At 43.9% G+C, this 23,423-nt stretch overlaps 1 protein-coding gene across 2 annotated transcripts in view; it reads right to left on the minus strand.

The window, feature by feature from the left end:
• LOC140197856 (AP-1 complex subunit sigma-1A) overlaps nt 1–23,423 on the minus strand; it is a 110,606-nt gene that overhangs the window by 48,943 nt on the left and 38,240 nt on the right. The window contains exon 1 of one of the 2 annotated variants that reach the window (XM_072258379.1): nt 1,347–1,388. The exons of the other annotated variant lie outside the window; for it this stretch is intronic. The gene's annotated coding sequence lies outside the window, so the exon portion shown is untranslated. Of the gene's footprint in view, nt 1–1,346; nt 1,389–23,423 lie in introns of those variants that run through there. 2 annotated transcript variants of the gene reach the window in all.

Below are 23,423 nucleotides of genomic sequence, written 5' to 3' on the forward strand. Positions count from 1 at the left end.
TTCCCCAACCGCTCACCTATCACCCACCAGCTTCCCAACCCCTCACCTATCACCCACCAGCTTCTCACAGCAAACCCTCCCTTCCCCAACCCCTCACCTATCACCCACCAGCTTCTCACAGCAAACCCTCCCTTCCCCAACCCCTCACCTATCACCCAGCAGCTTCTCACAGCAAACCTCCCTTCCCAACCCCTCACCTATCACCCACCAGCTTCTCACAGCAACCCCTCCCTTCCCCAACCCCTCACCTATCACCCACCAGCTTCTCACAGCAACCCCTCCCTTCCCCAACCCCTCACCTATTACCCACCAGCTTCTCACAGCAAACCCCCCTTCCCCAACCCCTCACCTATCGCCTACCAGCTTCTCACAGCAATCCCTCCCTTCCCCACCCACTCACCTTCCCCCTCACGTGGTCTCATCTATCACCCACCAGCTTCTCACAGCAACGCCCCCTTTCCCACCCACTCACCTGGTCTTACCACCAACTTATCACCTACCAGTTTCTCACATGAAGACCGCTCCTCCCCTCCCTACTAGTCTCACCCATCACCGGGCAGCTTCTCCTCTCCTCCCACCTTCTTGCTCTGGCTTCTGCTCCCTTCCCTTCCAGTCTTGATGAAAGCTCTCAGCCCAGAACTGTTTATTCCCCTCCATAGATGCTGCCTGACCTGCTGATTTTCTCCAGCATGTTTGCGCGCGCTGCCCTCTAAATTATTCTCTTTTTAAGATTCTGTCTAATTTGCTTTCAAGTCTCCCATTCCATTTCCCTCCCTCCTACAGGCTGTGAATTCCAGTTCATATCATGCCTTGATATAGAACAAAGTTTTCCTCACATCCTCTTGTATTTTTTGCACTGAATTTTAAATCTGTGCCTCTGGGCTCTCTAACCATCTGCTAATGGGAACGACTGCAAACCAATCAAATGCACCTCCAGTTTTATTTTACAAAAATACATTACAAATACAAACCACCACAGTATTCTTTTGCTTCAAAGAGATTAGTCAGTTGCTGTGTACAGAAGAGTGAGGTAATTGGAAACACAAGTCCGATTTAAGATGGCACTGGTGAATCTCAGTGGTTTCTGGCTGATGAGCAATGAAACAAGGAAAACAACCAAATACTTTGTTAATCACTCTTTTTCTGGCAAATGATCATCACAAACAATAAGCCTGTAACTTCCCTTTCGACTTAGAGGCAATTTGATGTGGCAGAACCGTGGCGAGGTGAGCTTGTTGCCGAAAGCGAGGAAGACCCCTCCCACTGACCTTCCCCCTCACCTGGTTTCACTTATCGCCCACCAGCTTCTCACAGCAACCTCCCACCTCCCTTTCCCACCTACTCACCCGATTGATTTAAACGCCAGGCCAAATCAGAAAGGTTGGTTACAGGCCGAGTCTAAGCAGCAGGGTCCAGGCATCAGAGTGCATTGAAGCGACTGAACCCAATGTTTGGATGATGATGTAAGCACCGGGTCAGATTGAAAAGGTCAAGGTGTTGGGCCCAAGGCGAGGGATGGGCTGGTTCAGTACACTGCTCCACTCTGCGCTGAACTAAGGGCCTGGGCACGGACTCTTTCTGGATTTCAGTTCAGAATGATATTTGCTTATGCTTATTGTTTTTTTCTCTCTGCACATCAGGCGTATTGACGGACTTTCTTTTTAATGGGTTCTTTTTGGGTTTCTTTGTTTGGTGACTGCCTGTTAGGAGACAAATCTCAAGGTTGTATTATGTATACATACTTCGATAATAAATGTACTTTGAACCCGCCACATCATTGATAATGCAACTTATTTCATCATATCACTGTCAGGTTTCTGTCTCTGGTTGGGGAGGGAGGGAGAGAAATAATAAAAAAAAAGATCAAGCTTCATGGCACATCTTACTAATGATGTCACATTGTAGTGAAATTTAAACTACCTGTAACACCATATTCAAAGATTTACGGACCTCCGTTCTACACTTTTTACTGCACTACCTCAGTACCCCACCATTCACTGTGTAAGACCTACCCTGATTTGCCCACCTAAAGTGCAAAACCTTACACTTGTCTGCATTAAATTCCACCTACCATTTTTTTCAGCCAGTCCAGATCCTGCTGCACGCTTTCATAGCCTTCTTTGCTGTCCACTATACCCCTGATCTTGGTGTCACCTGCAAATTTGCTGATCAGGTTTACCACATTAAGTACTACAGCACAGAGCCAGGCCTGTTGCTAGGCCAAACTGCTATTCTTCCTAGTCCCATTGAACCATAGCTAGACTGCAGCCCATCATGTAATTACTCTTATACATGTAATTACTCAAAATTCTCTTAAACAAATTGATCCTGCGTCCACCATTTTGCTTGCAGCTCGTTCCACACTCACACCACCTTCTGATTAAAGTCCCCCCTCAGGATCTTCTTAAGTATTTCACCTTTCACCCTAAACTTATGACCTCTAGTTCTAGACTCACCAACCTGAGGGGAAGAAGTCTGCATACATTCACCCTGTCAAAACTCTTCATAATTTTGTATACTTCTATCAAATCTCCCTTCATTCTCTTACACTCCAAGGAATAAACTCCTAACATATTCAACCTTACAACTCACATCCTCAAGTCCCAGCAACATCCATGTGAATTTTCTCTGTACTCTTTCCATCTTTTTGATATCTTTTCTGCAGGTAGGTGACCAGAATTACACAAATACTCCAAATTTGGCCTCACCAACATCTTATACTACTTCAACACAACATCCCAACTCCATTACTCAATATTTTGGATTTATGAAGGCAAATATGCCAAAAGTTCTCTTTATGACACTATCTACTTGTCACATCACTTTCAAAGAATTATGGATCTTTATTCACTGTGCAAATCCTACCCTGGATTTTCCTCCCAAAATGCAACACCTCGCACTTGTCTGCATTAAATTCGAACTGCCATTTTTCAGCTCAGTTTTGCAGCTGGGCCAGATCCTGCTTAAGCTTTGACAGCCTTCCTCATTGTCCACTACTCCCCCAATCTTGAGGTCATCTGCAAATTTGCTGATTCACTTTACCAGATCATCACCTAAATCATTGATACAGAAAACAAAAAAAAAACAATGGAACAACATTAGCTATTGTTCAGTCTTCCGGCACCTCTCCAAATGACTAAGGATGTTGTAAATAGCTCTGCCAGGGCCTCTGCAATTTCTGCACTAGCCTCCTACAAAGCTCGAGGAAACACTGTCAGTCTCTGTGGTCTTATCCACCTTAATTTCAAAGTTTAAAGCAAATTTATTATCGAAGTACATATATGTCAACATATACAACACTGAGCAACACACATCAAAGTTGCTGGTGAACGCAGCAGGCCAGGCAGCATCTCTAGGAAGAGGTACAGTCGACATTTCCGGCCGAGACCCTTCATCAGGTTTACGTGTTTACGTGTTTACGTATACAACACTGAGATTCATTTTCTTGTGGTCATTCACAGTAAATACAAGAAACACAGTAGAATCAATGAAAGACCAATCCCAACAGGATGGACAAACAACCAATATAGAAAAGACAACAATCTGTGCAAATCCAAAATCAAAGAAAAATAATAAATAATAAAAAATAAATAAATAAGCAATAAATATCAAGAACATGAGATGAAAAGACGTTGAAAGTGAATCCATAGGTTCTGGGAACTGCTCAGTAATGGGGCAAGTGAATTTATCTCCTCTCGTTCAAAAGCAAGATGATTGAGGTGTAGTAACTGTTCCTGAACCTGGTGGTGCAAGTCTTGTACCTTCTTCCCAATGGCAGTAGCGAGAAGAGTGCATAGTTTGGATGGTGGGGGTCCTTGATGATGAATGCTGCTCTCCTGGTACACTCTCTGTGTAGATGTGCTTAATGGTGGGAAGGGTCTTACCTGTGATCGACTGGGCTGTATCCACTACTTTATTTGAAAGATTTTTCACTCAGCAACTTTGGGGTTTCCAAACCAGGCCGTGATACAACCAGCCAATATACCACACATCTATAGAAGTTTGTCAAAGTTCTTAATGATATACCGAATTTTCGCAAATTTTGAAGAAAGTAGAGGCACTCCTGCGCTTTCTTCGTAATGGCACTTACTGCATGTGCTGGACCCAGGGCAGATCCTCTGAAATTATAACATTGAGGAAATTAAAGTTGCTGACCCTCTCCACCTCTGATTCCCCAATGAAGACTGGTTCATGGACCTTTTGTTTCCTCCTCCTGAAATCAATATTCAGCTCCTTGGGCTTGTTGACATTGACTGAAAGGTTGCTTATTTTGGCACCACTCAGCCAGATTTTCAACTCCTTCCCATATGCTGATTCATCGCCACCTTTGATTCAGCCAATGACAGTGGTGTCGACTGCAAACTTAAATATGGCATTGGAGCTGTGCTTCGCCTCACTATCATAAGTACAAAGAAGTACAAAGTAAACAGAGCAGGGGGTGAATCACACAGTCAGGTGGTGTACCTGTGCTGAGGAAGATTGTGGAGGAGATGCTGATTGAGGTCTGTAAGTAAGGAAATTGAGGATCCAGTTGCTTAAGAAGGTATTGAAGCTTATTGATTTGAGGGGATGATAGTACTGAATACCAAGCTGTAGTCGATAAAGAACATCCTATCCAGATGTTCCAGGGTTGAGTGAAGAGCCTATGAAACTGCATCTCCTGAGGACCTGTTGTGTTGCTAGCCAAATTAGAGCAGATTCAAGTTGCTTCTCATGCAGGAGTTGATATGTTTCATCACTAACCTTTCAAAGCACTTCATTACAGTGGATGTAAGTGCTACTGGATGATAGTCATTGAGGGAGCCTACCACATTCTTCTGCTTGAAGCATGCTTGATGCAGGTGGGTATCTCAGACTGCCAAAGCAAGAGGTTAAAGATCTCAGTAAACACTCCAGCCAATTGATCGGCACAGGTCATGGTACTTGGCCAGGTATCCCATCTGGGACCAGATGCTTTCCGTGGGTTCACCACAGAAAGATGCTCTCACATGGACCTCAGAGACTGGAATTGGGGTCATTGGAGGCTGTGGCCCTTGATTTTATCTACGCATGTCATTTTGTTTCACTTTGTAGCAGGAGATAGCGTTCATACTCTGCCACATGCTCTGTCACTGTCGGGCATCAGTGATTCAAGTTTGATCTGGAATTGTCACTTTGCATATGATATGGCCCTCCGAGATTATACCTGGACCTCTTGTATTTTACTTGGTTGCCAAGACAGAAACTACTCATCTGGTCCTCAGTAGATTGTGGATCTCATGATTCACCCATGGATTTTGGTTGGGAACGACTATGAATGATTTTGTGGGGACACACTTGACAACAACTGATTTTCTGAAGTCTTTATATATATATATATATATATATATATGTCTTTATATGATATATTCATTCAGATTCTCTGAGTCCTGAACACAGCCCATTCCACTAACTCAAAGCAATCCATTACCTTCTCCTCTGCCTGTCACAACCACTCTTTGTTGTCCTTACCTCTACAGTCTTGCTCTTTAATCTCTGCTTGTAGGTGGAGGATCATATTTCCCAAAATGCAGTCTTGGCATTTCTAATCATAGTGTAACAGTGGTTGAGCGTGTTTGGACCTTGGTGCTGCTGGTGATATGTTGATGATTATTTGGTAGAGTTTTCTCCAAACAAACCTGATTGAAGTCCTCGATCATGATTTGAAAGGTGTTGGTCTAGGCTGTTTCTAATTTGCTAATCACTGTATTCAATATATCAAGTACTTGCATTACATTTGCCTTTGGCAGTAGTAAACTGTGGTCAGGATCATGAAGGAGAATTCTTTTGGTAAGTATAACGGTCAGCACTTAATCATTAGATGGCTGGGCTGAGTTGTTCGGCAATCCTGGCAATCCATTTGCAAATGATTCATCACCATGCAAGAAGACATTATCAGTTCGCTGTTAATTTGTGGTGTGTCATCTGAATGCTTAGCCTTTATATTTGTATAAATCAGCTGATTGGTCATCATTATGGAAACTCAACTGTGATGTAGGGAAGAGATCTCATCGCTGATTGGTTGCATGGCAAACTCTGTGCCTTGTGGTCTGGAATTTTGCCTGCATTGGCTCATAAATAGGACCGAGGTCTACACGTCTGTTTACAGAATTGTTCATGAAAACCATGCTTCTAAGAGTTCTCCTGCATGTCGCATGTTTGCTTGCACCATAACATTCACCAATGCCCAGTCAAATTTGTGCCCCTTTCAATCTTCAAGCATAGAGACATGCCACTTTATAGCCAGTTGATGTTCATGGAACCCTCGATGTTCCAGGTTGGGAGAACAAGAGTGCGACAAGACCACTGTGTCTCAGCACCACAAACAGTTTATCATGAAACCTTTTGGCTTCTCCAAATCAGCAGTCCAGTCCATCCTGTGTATCGATAAGTCCTTGGGTCTGATCAATGAATCTAGTGTGTCTGGAATGAACTATGCTTCCACAAAACTCAGATCACAGCAATGCCTCATTCCCCTCCAATAAAGTAATTTTGCCTTCAGGTCCCCAGTCTTGGTCTCCAGAGAGTGTACATTTGTTAACAAGGTACTAGGTAGGGTAAGTTTCAAATCCTGGCGTTTTAGTCTGTCTTGGAGTCCTTCCCTCCTCTCTCTCTTTCTACCTTTGTCCACTAAAATATGCCATACCTGCATACATGAGAGTTAAGCCTGCCAAGTCCTTCAAAAGATCATGAAATCATTAGTTTATTAAGGCTGTTTAGAAGTATGTTACTTAAAGGGAAATTACAGGCTGCACAATGCAGTGAGAGTAATTCAGAAGTACATTTAGATGTTACAATTTGCCTCAAGATAGCAAGCACCTCCTCTTTTGTAATCCAGATATGATCCATGACCTCACAATTGCTTTGCCTTAGTTCTATAGACTATGTGTCCATCTCCCAAGTAAATACAGATGCAAAAAAATCCATTTAACATCTCTGCTGTCTCTTTTGACTCCATATGTAAATGAGCACACTGATCTTCAAGTGGACCAATGTAGTCTCTTGCTATCCTCTTGCTCTTAATATATCTGTAGAAGCCCTTGGATTCTCCATCTTGTCCGCCAGTGCAGTCTCAAGCCTTCCTTTAGTTCTCCTGATTTCCTTATTAAGTGCTCTCTTGCACTTCTCATGCTCAAGTACCTGATTTGTTCCTGCCTGCCTACACCTTGTATGCACCTCCTTCTTAACCAAGGCCTCAATATCCCCTGAAAACCAAGATTTCCTAGGCTATTACCTTTTATTCCAACAGAAGCATACAAACCCTGTACTCTCAATATTTCATTTTTGAAGGCCTCCCATGCACCAAGCATCCCTTTGAATCTCTACACATCTACTCTATCCAGACTTTTTAGTATCCAGTAGGTTTCAGTGAGATCTGCCCACTTTCTTTGAACTCCAGTGAGTACAGGCCCAAAATCATCAAGTGCTCCCTATACATTAAACCTTTCATCCCCAGGATCATTCTTGCAAACCTCCACCAGGCCCACTCCAACATCAGTATAACCTACCTTAGACAAGGGGCCCAAAACTGCTCATAATATTCCAAACGTGGTCTGACAGTAGACAATGCTTATAGAGTCAGCATTACATCTTGCTCCACACACACAAAATACTGGAGGAAACAGCAGGTTAGGCAGCATCTATGGAAATGAATAAACAGTTGACCGATGAAGGATCTTGGCCCAAAACGTTGTCTGCTTCTTCATGTCCATTGATGCTGCCTGACCTGCTGAGTTCATACAACATTTTGTGTGTGTTGCTCTGGATTTCCAGCATTAGTGGACTTTCTCGTGTTTATTTCTTGCTCTGATATTCTAGTTCTGTCAAAATGAATGGGGATAGGGAGGCTGAAGGATGGAAGCTTCATTCAACTCCTAGCTGACTATCCAAAATAAGCTAAGCCATTTCAAATTTGCTTTGCAACACACACAAAAAATGCTGGTGATAGCAGCAGGCCAGGCAGCATCTATAGGAAGAGGTACAGTCGACGTTTCGGGCCGAGACCCTTCGTCAGGACTAACTGAAAGAAGAGATAGTAAGAGATTTGAGAGGGGGAGGGAGAGATCTGAAATGATAGGAGAAGACAGGAGGGGGAGGGATGGAGCCAAGAGCTGGAAAGTAGTTGATTGGCAAAAGGGATATGAGGGTGGAGAAGGGAGAGGATCATGGGACGGGAAGCCTAGGGAGAAAGAAAGGGAGAGAGGGGAAGCCCAGAGGATGGGCAAGAAGTATAGTGAGAGAGACAGAGGGAGAAAAAGGAGAGAGAGAGAGAGAGAGTTAATAAATAATAATAATAATAATAATAGAAATAAATAAATAAATAACGGATGGGGAGGTGGGGCATCAACAGAGGTTAGTGAAGTCAATGTTCATGCAATCAGGTTGGAGGCTACCCAGACGGAATATAAGGTGTTGTTCCTCCAACCTGAGTGTGGCTTCATCTTGATAGTAGAGAAGGCCGTGGATAGACATATCGTAATGGGAATGGGACATGGAATTAAAATGTGTGGCTGCTGGGTGATCCTGCTTTCTCTGGCAGACAGAGCGTAGGTGTTCAGTGAAATGGTCTCCCAGCCTGCATTGGGTCTCGCCAATATATAGAAGGCCGCATCAGGAGCACCGGACGCAGTATGTCACCCCAGCCGACTCACAGGTGAAGTGTCGCCTCACCTGGAAGGACTGTCTGGGGCCCTGAATGGCGGTAAGGGAGGAGGTGTAAGGACATGTGTAGCACTTGTTCTACTTACAAGGATAAGTGCCGGGAGAGAGATTGGTGGGAAGGGATGGGGGGGGACAAATAGACAAGGGAGTCGCGTTATAGAGCGATCCCTGCGGAAAGTGGGGTGGGGGTTGGGAGGGAAAGATGTGCTTAGTGGTGGGATCCAGTTGGAGGTGGCTGAAGTTACAGAGAATTATATGTTGGACCCAGAGGCTGGTGGGGTGGTAGGTGAAGACAAGGGAAATCCTATTCCTAGTGGAGTGGCGGGAGGATGGGGTGACAGCAAGAGTGCGTAAAATGGGAGGGATGCGTTTGAGAGCAGAGTTGATGGTGGAGGAAGGGAAGCCCCTTTCTTTAAAAAAGGAGGACATCTCCTTCGTCCTGGAACGAAAAGCCTCATCCTGAGAGCAGATGCGGCGGAGATGGAGGAATTGCGACAAGGGGATGGCATTTTTGCAAGAAACAGGGTGGGAAGAGGAATAGTCCAGGTAGCTGTGAGAGTCCATAGGCTTATAGTAAGCATCAGTAGATAAGCTGTCTCCAGAGATAGAGACAGAAAGATCAAGACAGGGGAGGGAGGTGTCAGAAATGGACCAGGTAAACTTGAGGGCAGGGTGAAAGTTGGAGGCAAAGTTAATGAAGTCAATGAGCTCAGCATGCGTGCAGGAAGCAGCGCCAATGCAGTCATCGATGTAGCGAAGGAAAAGTAGGGGACAGATACCAGTATAGGCTTGGAACGTGGATTGTTCCACAAAGCCAACAAAAAGGCAGGCATAGCTGGGACCCATATGGGTGCCCATGGCTACACCTTTAGTTTGGAGGAAATGGGAGGAGACAAAGGAGAAATTATTAAGAGCACCAGCCTCTGGGTCTAACATGTAATTCTCCGTAACTTCCGCCACCTCTAACGAGATCCCACCACCAAGCACATCTTTCCCTCCGCCTCCTCTCTGCTTTCCACAGGTATCGCTCCCTACGCGACTCCCTTGTCCATTCGTCCCCCCCCCCCATCTCTTCCCACCGATCTCCCTCCCGGTACTTATCCTTGTAAGCAGAACAAGTGCTACACATGCCCTTACATTTCCTCCCTTACCACCATTCACGGCCCCAGACAGTCCTTCCAGGTGAGGCAACACTTCACCTGTGAGTCGGCTGGGGTGATATACTGCGTCCGGTGCTCCCGATGTGGCCTTTTATATACTGGCGAGACCTGATGCAGGCTGGGAGACTGTTTCGCTGAACAGCTACACTCTGTCCTCCAGAGAAAGCAGGATCTCCCAGTGACCACACATTTTAATTCCACGCCCCATTCCCATTCTGATATGTCTATTCACGGCCTCCTCTACTGTCAAGATGAAGCCACACTTAGGTTGGAGGAACAACACCTTATATTCCGTCTGGGTAGCCTCCAACCTGATGGCATGAACATTGACTTCTCTAACTTCCGTTAATGCCCAACCTTCCCTTCGTACCCCATCCATTATTTATTTATTTTATTATTATTAATTTTCTTTCTCTCTCTCTCTCTCCTTTTTCTCCCTCTATCCCTCTCACTATACCTCTTGCCCATCCTCTTGTTTTTCACCCCCTCCCCCTTTCTTTCTCCCTAGGCCTCCTGTCCCATGATCCTCTCATATCCCTTTTGCCAATCAACTGTCCAGCTCTTGGCTCCATTCCTCCCCTTCCTGTCTTCTCCTAGCATTTCGGATCTCCCCCTCCCCCTCTCGAATCTCTTACTATCTCTTCTTTCAGTTAATCCTGACGAAGGGTCTCGGCCCGAAACGTCAACTGTACCCCTTCCTATAGTTGCTGCCTGGCCTGCTGCACGCACCAGTATTTTTTGTGTGTATTGCTTGGAATTCCAGCATCTGCAGATTTCCTCGTGTTTGCATTTTCAAGTTTGCTTTGCTTTACTCCATTGCTTTGCAAGTGGAGGTACCGATTGTACTGTTTCTGAGAACTGGCAAACGCTCAGTGATCACCTTATTAGATACAGGAGTGGTCTTCTGTTGTTGTAGCCCACCCACTTCAAGGTTCAAAGTGTTGTGTGTTCAGAGACATGCTACTGCACATTACTGTTGTAACGCATGGTTATTTAAGTCACTGTCGCCTTCCTGTCAGCTTAAACAGTCTGGCTATTCTTTCATGACCTCTCTAATTAACAAGGTGTTTTCGCTCACAGGACTGCCACCCTCTAGCTGTCTTTTGTTTCTTGCACCATTCTCTGTGAACACTAGAGCAGGGGTTTTATTGACCATTCTCTGTGAACACTAGAGCAGGGGTTTTATGCCATGGACCCTTACCATTAACCGAGTAGTCCGTGGACCCCAGATTGGGAATCCCTGCTCTAAAGACTGTTATGCATGAAAATCCCAGGAGATCAGCACTTTCTGAGATACTCAAACCACCGTGTCTGGCAAAAACATTCATTCAAAATAACAGATCACATTCCTTCCCCATCCTGATGCTTGATCTGAATAACATCTGAACCTTTTGACCATTTCTGCATGCTTTTATGCATTGAGTTGCTGCCACATCATTAGCTGACAAAATATTTGCATTAACCGGCAGGTGTACAGGTGTACCTAATAAAATGGCCTCTGAGTTTATACTGATTTGGTCTTAACTGGCAGATTTCTTGAACTAACTAGTACAACTCTAATCTCTACCTCAATATAATAACACAGACCACTTGGCACTTCAAGGGGCCTTTTGTTTTTGTTCTAATTATAAATTGGGGCAGCACGGTGGTGTAGCAGTTCGCACAATCATTTTACAAAGACAGCAATCATTCATTGCGGTTCAATTCCCACTGCTGTCTGTAAGGAGTTGTATATTCTCTCCATGATTGTGTGGGTTTCCTCTGGAAGCTCTGGGTTGCTCCCACATTCCAAAGACAACGTTACAGTTAGAGATAGTGCGTTGTGGACGTGCTATGTTGGCGCCAGAAGCATGGAGACACTTGCAGGCTGCCCTCAGCACAGTTGCTGATTTGATTTGATGCAAACGATGCATTCCATTGTATGTTTCAATGTACACATCAAAAATAACGCTGATTAGAGCCAGGTTTATCATCACTGACACGTCATGAAATGTGTTGGTTTGCACAGTAGTACAATGCAATACATGAAGCACACTGCATTATAATAAGAAACATATATAAAAGAAATTAAATAAATCTGGAGTATTGCATACAGTTCTTGTCACCCCACTATAGGAAGGATGTTGAGGTTTTAGAGAGGGTGCAGAAGAGGTTTACCAGGATGCTGCCTGGTTTAGAGGGCATGTGCTGTCATGAGATGCTGGACAAGACTGGGTTGTTTTCTCGGGAGTGGAGGAAGCTGAAGGAAGATCTAATAGAGGTTTATAAGATTTTTTTTAGCGTGTCGCACTGGACAGTCAGCCATTCTTTCTGGCGCATGGTGTCAGGATGGGTCTCCTTTCGGATTAACTGGGTCACGATAGGAACGTTCCTGACTCGACCCTTTTTTTTTCACGAGGCCGAGTGGCTAGCTCGACACTCAACCCGACACGGATGGAAAGCGTGTTCGGGGGGGGGGGGGTTGCCCGACTTGGATTCGAACTCGGGAGCCTTCACTCCGGAGTCTGGCGCTGATGCCATTGCGCCACCAGCAGGCTTTATAAGATCATGAAGTAGACAGGAAGTATCCATTCCCAGGTAGAAATGTCTAATATCAGAGGGCATGCATTGAAGGTGAGAGGGGGTAGGTTCAAAGATGTGAGGCATACATGTTTTTTACTCAGAGAACGGTGGATGCCTGGAATGCACTGCCTGCTACACTGGCAAAGGCAAATACATTAGAGGCTTTTAAGAGATGTTTGGATAGGCACAAGGATGTAAGGAAAGTGGGGGATTATGGACATGGTCTAGATAGGAGGGATTAGTGTTTGGAGTTTTTAAAACTTAACTTTTTAGCTGATTCGGCACAAACCTGTGGGCCAAAGGGCCTGTTCCTGTGCTGTAGCTCATCTGATGCTATGTGCCTGTGAGGCTGATGTAAGTAAATTTTTCATTGCACTTGTACATACATGGACTTATGCAGATGGCAATAAACTCAACTTTGATTTTGATATTATTGAACATTATGTAGTTACTAGGCTACAACAAGTCAAAGGTATATTGTATTTGAGTGAAAATCTAGTTCTGGTTTGGACAAATTAATTTCATGACCTCAATATCCTAGCGTTAATCAGTAACATTTAGTCATTTACCATTGGCAGGAGTTCACTGAACTTGACATTTTTCCTCATAGAGGGATTAGAAGTGGAGAGAGTGAGCAATTTCAAGTTCCTGGGTGACAATATGTTTGAGGATCTAAGCAGGATCAATACCAATACAAAGAAGATTAACCAGCGGCTATATTTTATTGAGAGTTTGAGGAGATTTGCAAATGGAGAGCATTCTAACTGGCTGCATCACAGTCTGGTATGGAGGGGGCGGGGTGGTTGCTACTGCACAGGATTGTAGTAAGCTGCAGAGAGTTGTGAGCTTAGCCAGCTCCATCATGGGCACTAGTATCCAGGTAATCTTCAAGGAACGATGCCTCAGAAGGAACCCCCATTATTAAGAACCATCAACCAGGACATGCCCTCTTCTCATTACTACCATCAGGAAGAAGGTACAGGAGCCTGAAGCCACATACTCCATGATTCAGGAAAAGCTTCTTCCATCCGATTCCTGAATGGACATTGAATCCATGAACACTACCCCACAGCTTTCTTTTTGCACTACTTAATCCAACTATTTAATATACACTGCATGTACTTACTATAATTCACAGTTTTCTTTGTTCTATATTACTGCCGCAAAGTTAACAAATCTCACAACATATGCCATTGATATTAACTCTGATACTGACAATCAAAACATTGGTAACAAGATGGAGAACTCTGAACTTTAAGTGCCATATACTCCACAGAGACAATCACCTCCAAGGTAACCTGATTCTTACACTGACCTTCCAAGGTGAAAGGAACATGGTCAAGGACTCTTGATTTTGTAACATCCATCCATCCCCTAGGTCAGTTGAAAATTTGGTCATTAACAGAATCATGAACAAGGGTACCAACATTAACAAGCAGATGCACTGGCAGTCCTGTGTATTTACAAAGTAATTGTAATTACTGCTTGATTATTGTCCCCACAGGTCTACACAGTACAGTGCAAAAGTTTTTGGCACATATATAAAGCTAGGGTGCCTAAGACTTCTGCACCGTACTGTACTTGTCAACTTGGAGCAGAAACCGAGTTTGTAAATTTGGTGGGAGCAAAGGATGTGGGAATGGTGAGACTGAAGTGCTGCGGGAGGTGTATGGGACAGGTGACAGAGAAAGTGTGCTGGGGCGGGTAGCATGGATGCAGTCAAGATCAGTTTATTGATCAATACCAGAAGTCTCTATGGTGTTTCCCACTTCCTCCCCACTCCCTTCCCCTTTTATCAACAATGATTCCCCTCACCCTGCCCCCTGCCCACTCTCAGTCCACAATAGCTATATATGTGCCTAAGACTTTTGCATAGTACCATACATCGAAACATGCTGCCAATCTATGCTGACTTTTAAAAGTTTTGCAATCCTCCAGCTTCTCACTTTGTTTTAAAACAATATTGTATGCCCTCCTTTTTGTTTTTATGCTTTCTTTGAATTCCCCTGTCAGCCACTGTTGCCTCAACCTCTCTTTAGAATGCTTCTTCTTCTGTTTTGGGATGAACCAATCCCGAGTCTTCCAAAGTGATCCCAGAATACACCAGCCATTGCTAATCTGCTGTCATCCCTGCTAGTGTCCCCTTCCAATTAGCTTTGACCAGCTCCTCCCTCATGTATCTATTGTTATATTTACTGGACTGTACTACCAAAACATCTTATTTTGTCTTCTCTCTCAAATGTCAGGGTAAATTCTATCATATTATTTTCTAAATGGACAGAAAATTAAAAAATCTGAAGTGTGAAGGGACTTGGGAGCCCTTGTGCAGTATTCCCTAAAAGTTATTTTGCAGGTTAAATCAGTGGTGAGGAAGGCAGCTACATCTGATTCTGCATTTGCAAGTTCCACTCAGATTCTTCTTAAATATTTCACCTTTCACCCTGAACCTAAGCTCACAAACCTGAGGAGAGAAAGCTTACATACATTCATCCTACCCATCATCATCATGTGCTGTGTCATAAGGCATTGGCGATCATGATTGTTCTCAGAAATTTATTTTTTCCAGAAGTGGTTTGTGATTGCCTTCTTCTGAGCAGTGACTTTACAACATGGGTGAACCCAGCCATTATCAATACTCTTCAGAGATTGTCTGCCTGGCGTCAGATGTCACATAACCAGGACTTGTGATATGCACCAGCTGCTCCTACAACCATCCACCACCTGCTCCCATGGATTCATGTGACCCTGACTGAGGGGCTAAGCAGGTGTTACACCTTGCCCAAGGGCAACCTGCAGGCTAGCGGAGGGAAGAGAACCTTACACCTCCTTTGGTGAAGATATATCTCCACCTAGACACCCAATCTTATTAATTAACTACTTTTTTAAAAACCTTACATATTCTTACTTGTTAGTCACCTGTGCCTTCTTGCCCAAACCTCTGAAGCAAAAGCCTCAATGTACTTATGTAGTGAAATTATCAATATGGATTTCAGTATTTTGGTACATCCGACAATAATAAGCTAACTCCAATTCAAACGTTCTTGTTTTTCTTTTTTGCAGTTGAAGATTTAAGTGTTTGAAAGTTATATCCAATTAAATGAAGCATTGTCAACTCAAAGTATTGAAGTAAATGATGTCATTGGGACCACTGAAACTGTATTGAGTTACCATTGATCTTAAGGGGATAAATTGTGACAAACACAAAATGCTGGAGGAACTCAGCAGGCCAGGCAACATCTATGGAGAAGAGTAAACAGTCAATGTTTTGGGCCAAGACACTTCATCAGGCCTGGAAAGGAAGGGGTGAAGTCAGAGTAAGAAGGTGAGGGAGGGGAGGAAGAAGAACAAGGTGGCTGGTGAGAGATGAAACTGGAAGAGGAGGAGGGGGTGAAGTTATGAGCTGAGAAATTGATTAGTGAAAGAGATAAACAGCTGAGGGGGGGGGAGGTAGGCCATACAGAAGGTGTTGCTCCTCTAACCTGAGTGTAGCCTCATCACAACATTAGAAGAGGCCATGGACAGGCATGTCAAAATGGGAATGGGAAGTGGAATTGAAATAGGTGGCCACAGAGAGATCCTGCTTTTTCCTGGTGGAAATGTGATGTACTTTGAGTTTTGGAGGCCTCTTCTCCCAAGAGTGTCTTGAATACGATGTTGGCTTGGGTGCTGAATAAAGACTTGTATATCACCAACTTCAGAGTCTCCTGGTGACTTTGTTCAGTCACAACACATCGGGACCACATTCCTCCATGTTTTTTCCAATTCATTCTCTATTCAAATGCCTCCTAAACCCACTAATTATACCTGACTCTACCACCTCCACTGGCAACGTGTTCCAGATATCAACCCTTCACCGTGCAAAAGAACTTATATCTTCAAATCTCCAATAAAGCTCTCTTCTCTTTCCTTAAACTGATATGGAAACACCAATGCCCAGGAATGGAAAAGGCTGCAGAAAGTGGTGGATCGAGCCCAGTCTATCACAGGCAAAGTCCTCTCGGCCATTGAATCCACTTACATGGAGCACCGTCACAAGAAAGCAGTATTCACCACCAGACCCCCACCATCCAGGCCATACCCTCTTCTTTCTGTTACAATAGGGCAGGAGGTGTAAAAACCTGAGGTCCCACACACCAAGTTCAGGAGCAGTTATTCCCCAAAAGCCATCAGACTCCTGAACTGTGTGAATAACTTCAATTTGGTTCAGATTGCTGTTGCTTGCTTTCTTTGTTTGTGTGACTTGTGTTTTTTTCCTCATCCTCTGCACATTGGGTGTTGGTCAATCTTTTATAAATTGGATTCTTTGGGGTTTATTGTTTTGGGGCTGACTGTAGCAGACAAATCTCAAGGTTATGTAAAGTATACATACTCTGATAATATAAGTGCTTTGAACCTTTCAAAGATGTAGGAATAGAATTAGGCCAATTGGCACATTGAGTCTGCTCCACCATTTCATCATGGCTGATCCAATTTTCGTCTCAGCCCCAATCTCCTGCCTTCTCCTCATATCCCTTCAGGCCCTGACCAATCTATCAACCTCTGCCTTAAATATACAGAAAGACAGCTTCCACAGCTGCCTGTGGCAAAGAATTCCAGAGATTCATCACTCTCTAGTGAAAGAAATTGTCCCACATCTCCATTTTTTTCTTACTATCGGGGTATTTATTGTAGTTTAAATGGCTGTTGTGTGTTCTTCATGCTGGATGGTGGAGTCCTGGGAACCCCAGAGTCTCCTGGGGAACTACATCTGTGTGAAGTACATCCAGCTGCAACTCCTTGAAGACGATTTTAGGGATCTGGAGCAGCAGCTGGATGACCTATGGCTTCTACAGGAGTGTGAGGAGATCATCAATCAGAGATACAGGGAAATAATCACCCTTCAGTTGCAGGAGATGGGTAGCTGGGTGACTGTCAGAAGGAAAGGGAAGGTGAATAAGCAGTTAGAGCAGAGCATCCCTGTGACCATTCTCCTCAATAATAACTATACCATTTTAGTTACTGTTGTGGGGGATGATCTCCCAGAGGAATGCCACAGACTTCAAGTTACTGGCACTGAGCATGGGTCTGTGTTGCAGAGGGAAAGAGGGAGAAGACGGGAGCAGTAGAGATAGGGAACTCAATACTCAGGGGAGCAGACAGGAGATTTTGCGGACGTGAATGGGACATGCAGATGATATGTTGCCTCCCAGGTGCCAGGGTCAGGGATGTCTTGGATCGCGTCCACAACATTTTATAGCAGCCAGATGTCTTGGTACACATTGGTACCAATGACATAGGAAGGAAAACCAAAGAGGTCCTGACGAGAGAATTTAGGGAGCTAGGCAGAAAACTGAGAAGCAGAACTTCCAGAGTAGTAATTTCTGGACTGCTACCTGTGCCACATGCTAGTAAGGGTAGAAACAGGACGGTTTGGCAGATAAGTACATGGCTGAGAAGCTGATGCAAGGGGCAGGACTTCAGGCTCTTGGATCATTGGGATCTCTTCTGGGGGAGGTATGACCCGCAGAAAAGGGACGAGTTGCACCTGAACCCGAGGGCGGCCTTTATTTTCATGGGCAAGTTTGTTAGAGCTGTTGGGGAGGGTTTAAACTAATTTGGCAAAGGGATGGGAACCAGAGTGAAGGGACACAGGATAGGATATATGATTTTAAAAAGCAAAGATAGCAGGCAGTCAGACGGTCAGAATGGGCACGTAGATGATAGGACAAAATTGCAGCTAGTAGGTGAATATCAGGGTATTAGGGATGCAGAATCAAAAAGGGTAGCAAATACAAAACTCAAAGTGTTATATCTCAATGCATGGAGTAAAAGAAATAAGGTGGATGATCTTGTTGCACTTTTACAGATTGTTGGGTATAATGTTGCCATCACTGAATTGTGGCTGAAGAATGGTTGTAGTTGGGAGCTGAATGTTCAAGTTTACACATTGTATCAGAAGGATAGGAAGGTAGGCAAAAGGGATGCCGTAGCTCTGCTGGTAAAGAATGGCATCAAATCATCAGAAATATGTGACATAAGATCAGAAGATGTTGAATCCCTGTGGGTTGAGTTAAGAAACTACAAAGGTAAAAGGACGCTGATAGCAGTCATATACAGGCCTCCAAACAGTAGCTGGGATGCAGACAACAGAATACAACTGGAAATAGAAAAGGCATGTCAAAAGGGAATATTATGATAATCATGGGAGACTTTAACGTGCAGGTAGATTGGGAAAATCAGGATGGTAATGGATATCAAGAGAGTGAATTTGTAGAATGCCTATGAGATGCCTTTTTATAGCAGCCTGTCATTGACCCTACTAGAGGAATACTGGACTGCGTGTTATATAATGAACCAGAGGCGATTAGGAAGCTTAAGGTAAAGGAAACCTTAGGAGACAGTGATCACAATATGATTGAGTTCAACTTGAAATTTGATAGGGAGAAAGTCTCATGTAGCAGTAAGTGGATTAAAGGAAATTACAGTGGTATGAGAGAGGAGTTGGCCAAAGTAAATTGTAAAGAGATGCTGGCAGGGAAGACAGCAGGGCAGCAATGGCCTGAGTTTCAGGGGAAAAAATGAGGAAGACAAGACGTAGGAGCAGAATTAGCCCATCTGGCCCATTGAGTCTGCTCCGCCATTCAATCATGATGATCCTTTTTTTTCTTCTCCTCAACCCCCAGGAACTTCTCCTCATAACCTTTGATGCCATGATGAATCAAAAATCAATCTCTACCTTAAATACACCCAACGACCTGGCCTTCACAGCTGCATGTGGCAACAAATTCCACAAATTCACCACCCTTTGGCTAAAGAAATTTCTCAACATCTCTGTTTTGAAAGGGCACCCCTCTATCCTGAGGCTGTGCCCTCTTGTCCTAGACTCTCTCATCATGGGAAACATTCTTTCCACATCTGCTCTGTCCAGGCCTTTCAACATTCGAAAGGTTTCAATGAGATCCCCTATCATCCTTCTGAATTCCAGCGAGTACAGGCCCAGAGCCATCAAACATTCCTCATATGATAGCCCTTTCATTCCTGGAATCATCCTTGTGAACTTCTTCTGGACCCTCTCCAATGCCAGCACATCTTTTCTAAGATGAGGGGTTCAAAATTGTTCACGATACTCAAGGTGAGGCCTCGCCATTGTCTTATAAAGCCTCAGCATCACATCCTTGCTCTTGTATTCTAGACCTCTTGAATTGAATGCTAACATGGCATTTGTCTTCATCACCAACTCGACCTACAAGTTAGCCTTTAGGGTATTTTGCACAAGGACTCCCAAATTCCTTTACATCTCGGATTTTTGGATTTTCCTCCGCGTTTAGAAAACAGTCTGCACATTTATTTCTACTACTAAAGTGCATTTTCCATGCATTTTCCAACATTGTATTTCATTTGCCACTTTCTTGCCCATTCTTCTAAACTGTTTTAAGTCCTTCTGTGTCCTACCTGTTTCCTCAACACTACCTGCCTCTTCAAGTGCAGGATAGATATATTCCAAAAACAAAGAAATACTGACATGTCAAAGCAGTACAACCATGGCTGCCAAGAGAAGCCAAAACTAGTGTAAAAGCAAAAGGGAGCATACAAGAAAGCAAAAATTAGCAGGGAGTTAGAGGATGGGGAACCTTTTAAAAAACCTGCAGAAAACAACTAAAAGAATAATTAGGAGGGAAAATATGAAATATGAAAGCAAGCTAGTAAACAATATCAAGATGGACAGAAAAAGGCTTTTCAAGTATAAAAAATAAAAGAGATGAGAGTGGATATGGGACTGTTAGAAACTGAGGCCGGAGAAACAAATAATGGGGACAAGGAGATAATAGGTATCCATTAGTCTCACGAGACCACGGATTTGCACCTTGGAAAGTTTCCAGGGCGCAGGCCTGGGCAACATTGTATGGAAGACCAGCAGTTGCCCATGCTGCAAGTCTCCCCTCTCCACGCCACCGATGTTGTCCAAGGGAAGAGCATTAGAATTCATACAGCTTGGCACCGGTGTCATCGCAGAGCAATGCTCAAGGACACACACACTGCCTCAGCCAAGGGTCGAACTAGCGACCTTCAAATCACTAGACGAACGCCTTAACCACTTGGCCACGCAACAACACACAAGGAGATAGCAGACAAACTAAATGAGTATTTTGCATCAGTCTTCACTGTGGAAGACACTAGCAGTGTGCCAGGTGTTGAAGTATGTGGGAAAGAGAAGTGAGTGCAAGGAAGAAGGTGCTCAAAAAGCTGAAAGACCTAAAGGTGCATAAGTCACCTGGATCAGATGAATGCACCCTAGGGTTCTGAAAGAGGTAGTAGGAGAGATCGTGGAAGCATTAGTAATGATCTTTCAAGAATCACTGGACAATGGTTCCAGAGACTGGAAAATTGCAAATGTCACTCCACTCTTTAAGAAAGGAGGGAGGCAGTAGAAAGAAAATTATAGACCTGTTAGCCTGACCTCAGTGATTGGGAAGATGTTGGAGTCAATTGTTAACGATGAGGTTATGGAGTACTTGGTGACACAGGACAAGATAGGACAAAGTCAGCACGGGTTCCTTAAGGGAAAATCTTGCCTGATGAACCTGTTGGAATTCTTTGAGGAGATTACAAGTAGGATAGATGAAGGGGACATAGTGGATGTTATATATTTGGACTTTCAGAAGGCCTTTGACAAGGTGCCACACATGAGGCTGCTTACCAAGTTAAGAGCCCATAGTATTCCAGGAAAGTTCCTAGCATGGTTAGAGCATTGGCTGATTAGTAGGAGGCAGTGATTGGTGGAGGAGCAGGTCATGTTGAGGAAATAGGAAGGCTGCATAAGGGCTTAGACAGATTAGGAGCATGGGCAAGACACCCAAAACTGCTCACAGTACTCCAAGTGAGGCCTTACCAGTGCTTTATAAAGTCTCAACATTACATCCTGCCTTTTATATTCTGGTCCTCTTGAAATGAATGCTAACATTGCATTTGCCTTCCTCACTACTGACTCAATCTGCAAATTAACCTTTAGGGAATCCTGCACAAGCACTCTCAAGTCCTTTTGTGCCTCAGTTTTTTGTATTTTCTATCCATTTAGAAAATTGTCAACCCTTTCATTTCTTCTACTAAAGTGCATGACCATACACTTCCTGACACTGTATTGCATTTTTTGGCCATTCGTCTAATCTGACCCAAGTCCTTCTGTAGCCTCTCTACTTCCTCAAAACTACCTGCCCCTCCATCTATCTTCATATCATCTGCAAACTTTGCAACAAAGCCATCAATTCCATCATCCAAATCATCGCCATATAACGTAAAAAGAATTGGTCCTAACACAGACACCTGTGGAACACCACTAGTCACCGGCTGCCAACGGGAAAAGAATCCGTTTATTCCCACTCTTTGTCAATCAGTCACTACTATATCTTTGCTAGAATCATTCCTGTAATACCAGGGACTCATAGCTTGTTAAGCAGCCTCATGTGTGGCATTTCTGAAAATCCAGGTACACAACATCTTTTGTTTATCCTGCTTGTTATTTCCTCAAAGAATTCTAACAGATTTGTCAGGCAAGATTTTCTCTTGAGGAAACCATACTGACTTCTGCCTATTTTATCATTTGCCTCCAAAGCTGCTACGCAGGTTGACTCTGTGGTTAAGAAGGCATACGGTGCACTGGCCTTCATCAATCGTGGGATTGAGTTTAGGAGCTGAGAGGTAATGTTGCAGCTATATAGGACCCTGGTCAGACTCTACTTGGAGTACTGTGCTCAATCCTGGTCGCCTCACTACAGGAAAGATGTGGAAACCATAGCAAGGGTGCAGAGGAGATTTACAAGGATGTTGCCTGAATTGGGGAGCATGCCTTATGAGAACAGGTTGAGTGAATTCGGCCTTTTCTCCTTGGAGCGACAGAGGATGAGAGGTGACTTGATAGAGGTATACAAGATAATGAGAGGCATTGATCGTGTGGATAGTCAGAGGATTTTCCCCAGGGCTGAATTGGCTAGCACGAGAGGGCATAGTTTTAAGGTGTTTGGAAGTAGGTACAGAGGAGGTGTCAGGGGTAAGTTTTTTTTTTGCACAGAGAGTGGTGAGTGCGTGGAATAGGCTGCCGGCAGCGGTGGTGGAGGTGGAACCGATAGGGTATTTTAAGAGACTCCTGGATGGCTACATGGAGCTTCGAAAAATAGAGGGCTATGGGTAAAGCCTAGGTCGTTCTAAGGTAGGGACATGTTTGGCACATCTTTGTTGTTTTTATGTTTGCTGTGAGATCTTATCCTTAATAATCAACTCCAACATCTTCCCAACCACTGAGCTCAGATTAGCAGGCCTATAGTTTCCTTTCTTCTGCCTCTCTCCCTTCTTGAAGACTAGCGGGACATTTGCTATTTTCCAGTCTTCCAGAACCATTACAGAATATAGTGCCTTTTGAAAAATTATTATTAATCCCTCCACAATCTCTTTAGCCACCTCTTTCAGAACCATAGGGTGTACACCATTTGGTCCAGCTGACTTATCTACTTTCAGACTTTTCAGTTTCCCAAGAACCTTCTCTCTAGTTATGGTACCTTCACGACCTGACACCTGGAACTTCCACCATATTGCCAGTGTCTTCCAGAGTGAAGAATTTTGCAAAATACTTAGTTAGTCCGTCCACTATTTTGTGGTTCCCCCATTACTACCTCTCCAGCATTGCTTTTCAGTGGTCCAATATCCACTCTCGCCTCTCTTTTACACTTTATGTATCTGAAAATACTTTTGGTAAAATGTACAGGTTAGTTGGTTGATTCGTCACACAGGTGTAATTGGACGGTGGAGGTTCATTGGGTCACAGGACCAGTTATCATGCTGTATCTAAAGAAAATAAAAACGTAAAAGCACAGTAGTGGAAAGTTTGTGGCCCTAGAGCTCTGTGATTGGAGGTGGTCCACAGGGACCCCTACTGTTTGTGATGTATATAAATGACCTTGATGAAACTGTAAAAGGATGGGTTAGTAAGTTTGTAGATACCACCAAAATTTGTGGAGCTGTGAGTAGTGTAGAAGACAGGCAAATAATACA

This window comes from Mobula birostris, chromosome 5 (genome assembly GCF_030028105.1).
Source record: "Mobula birostris isolate sMobBir1 chromosome 5, sMobBir1.hap1, whole genome shotgun sequence".
In the NCBI taxonomy this organism is placed as follows: domain Eukaryota; kingdom Metazoa; phylum Chordata; class Chondrichthyes; order Myliobatiformes; family Myliobatidae; genus Mobula; species Mobula birostris.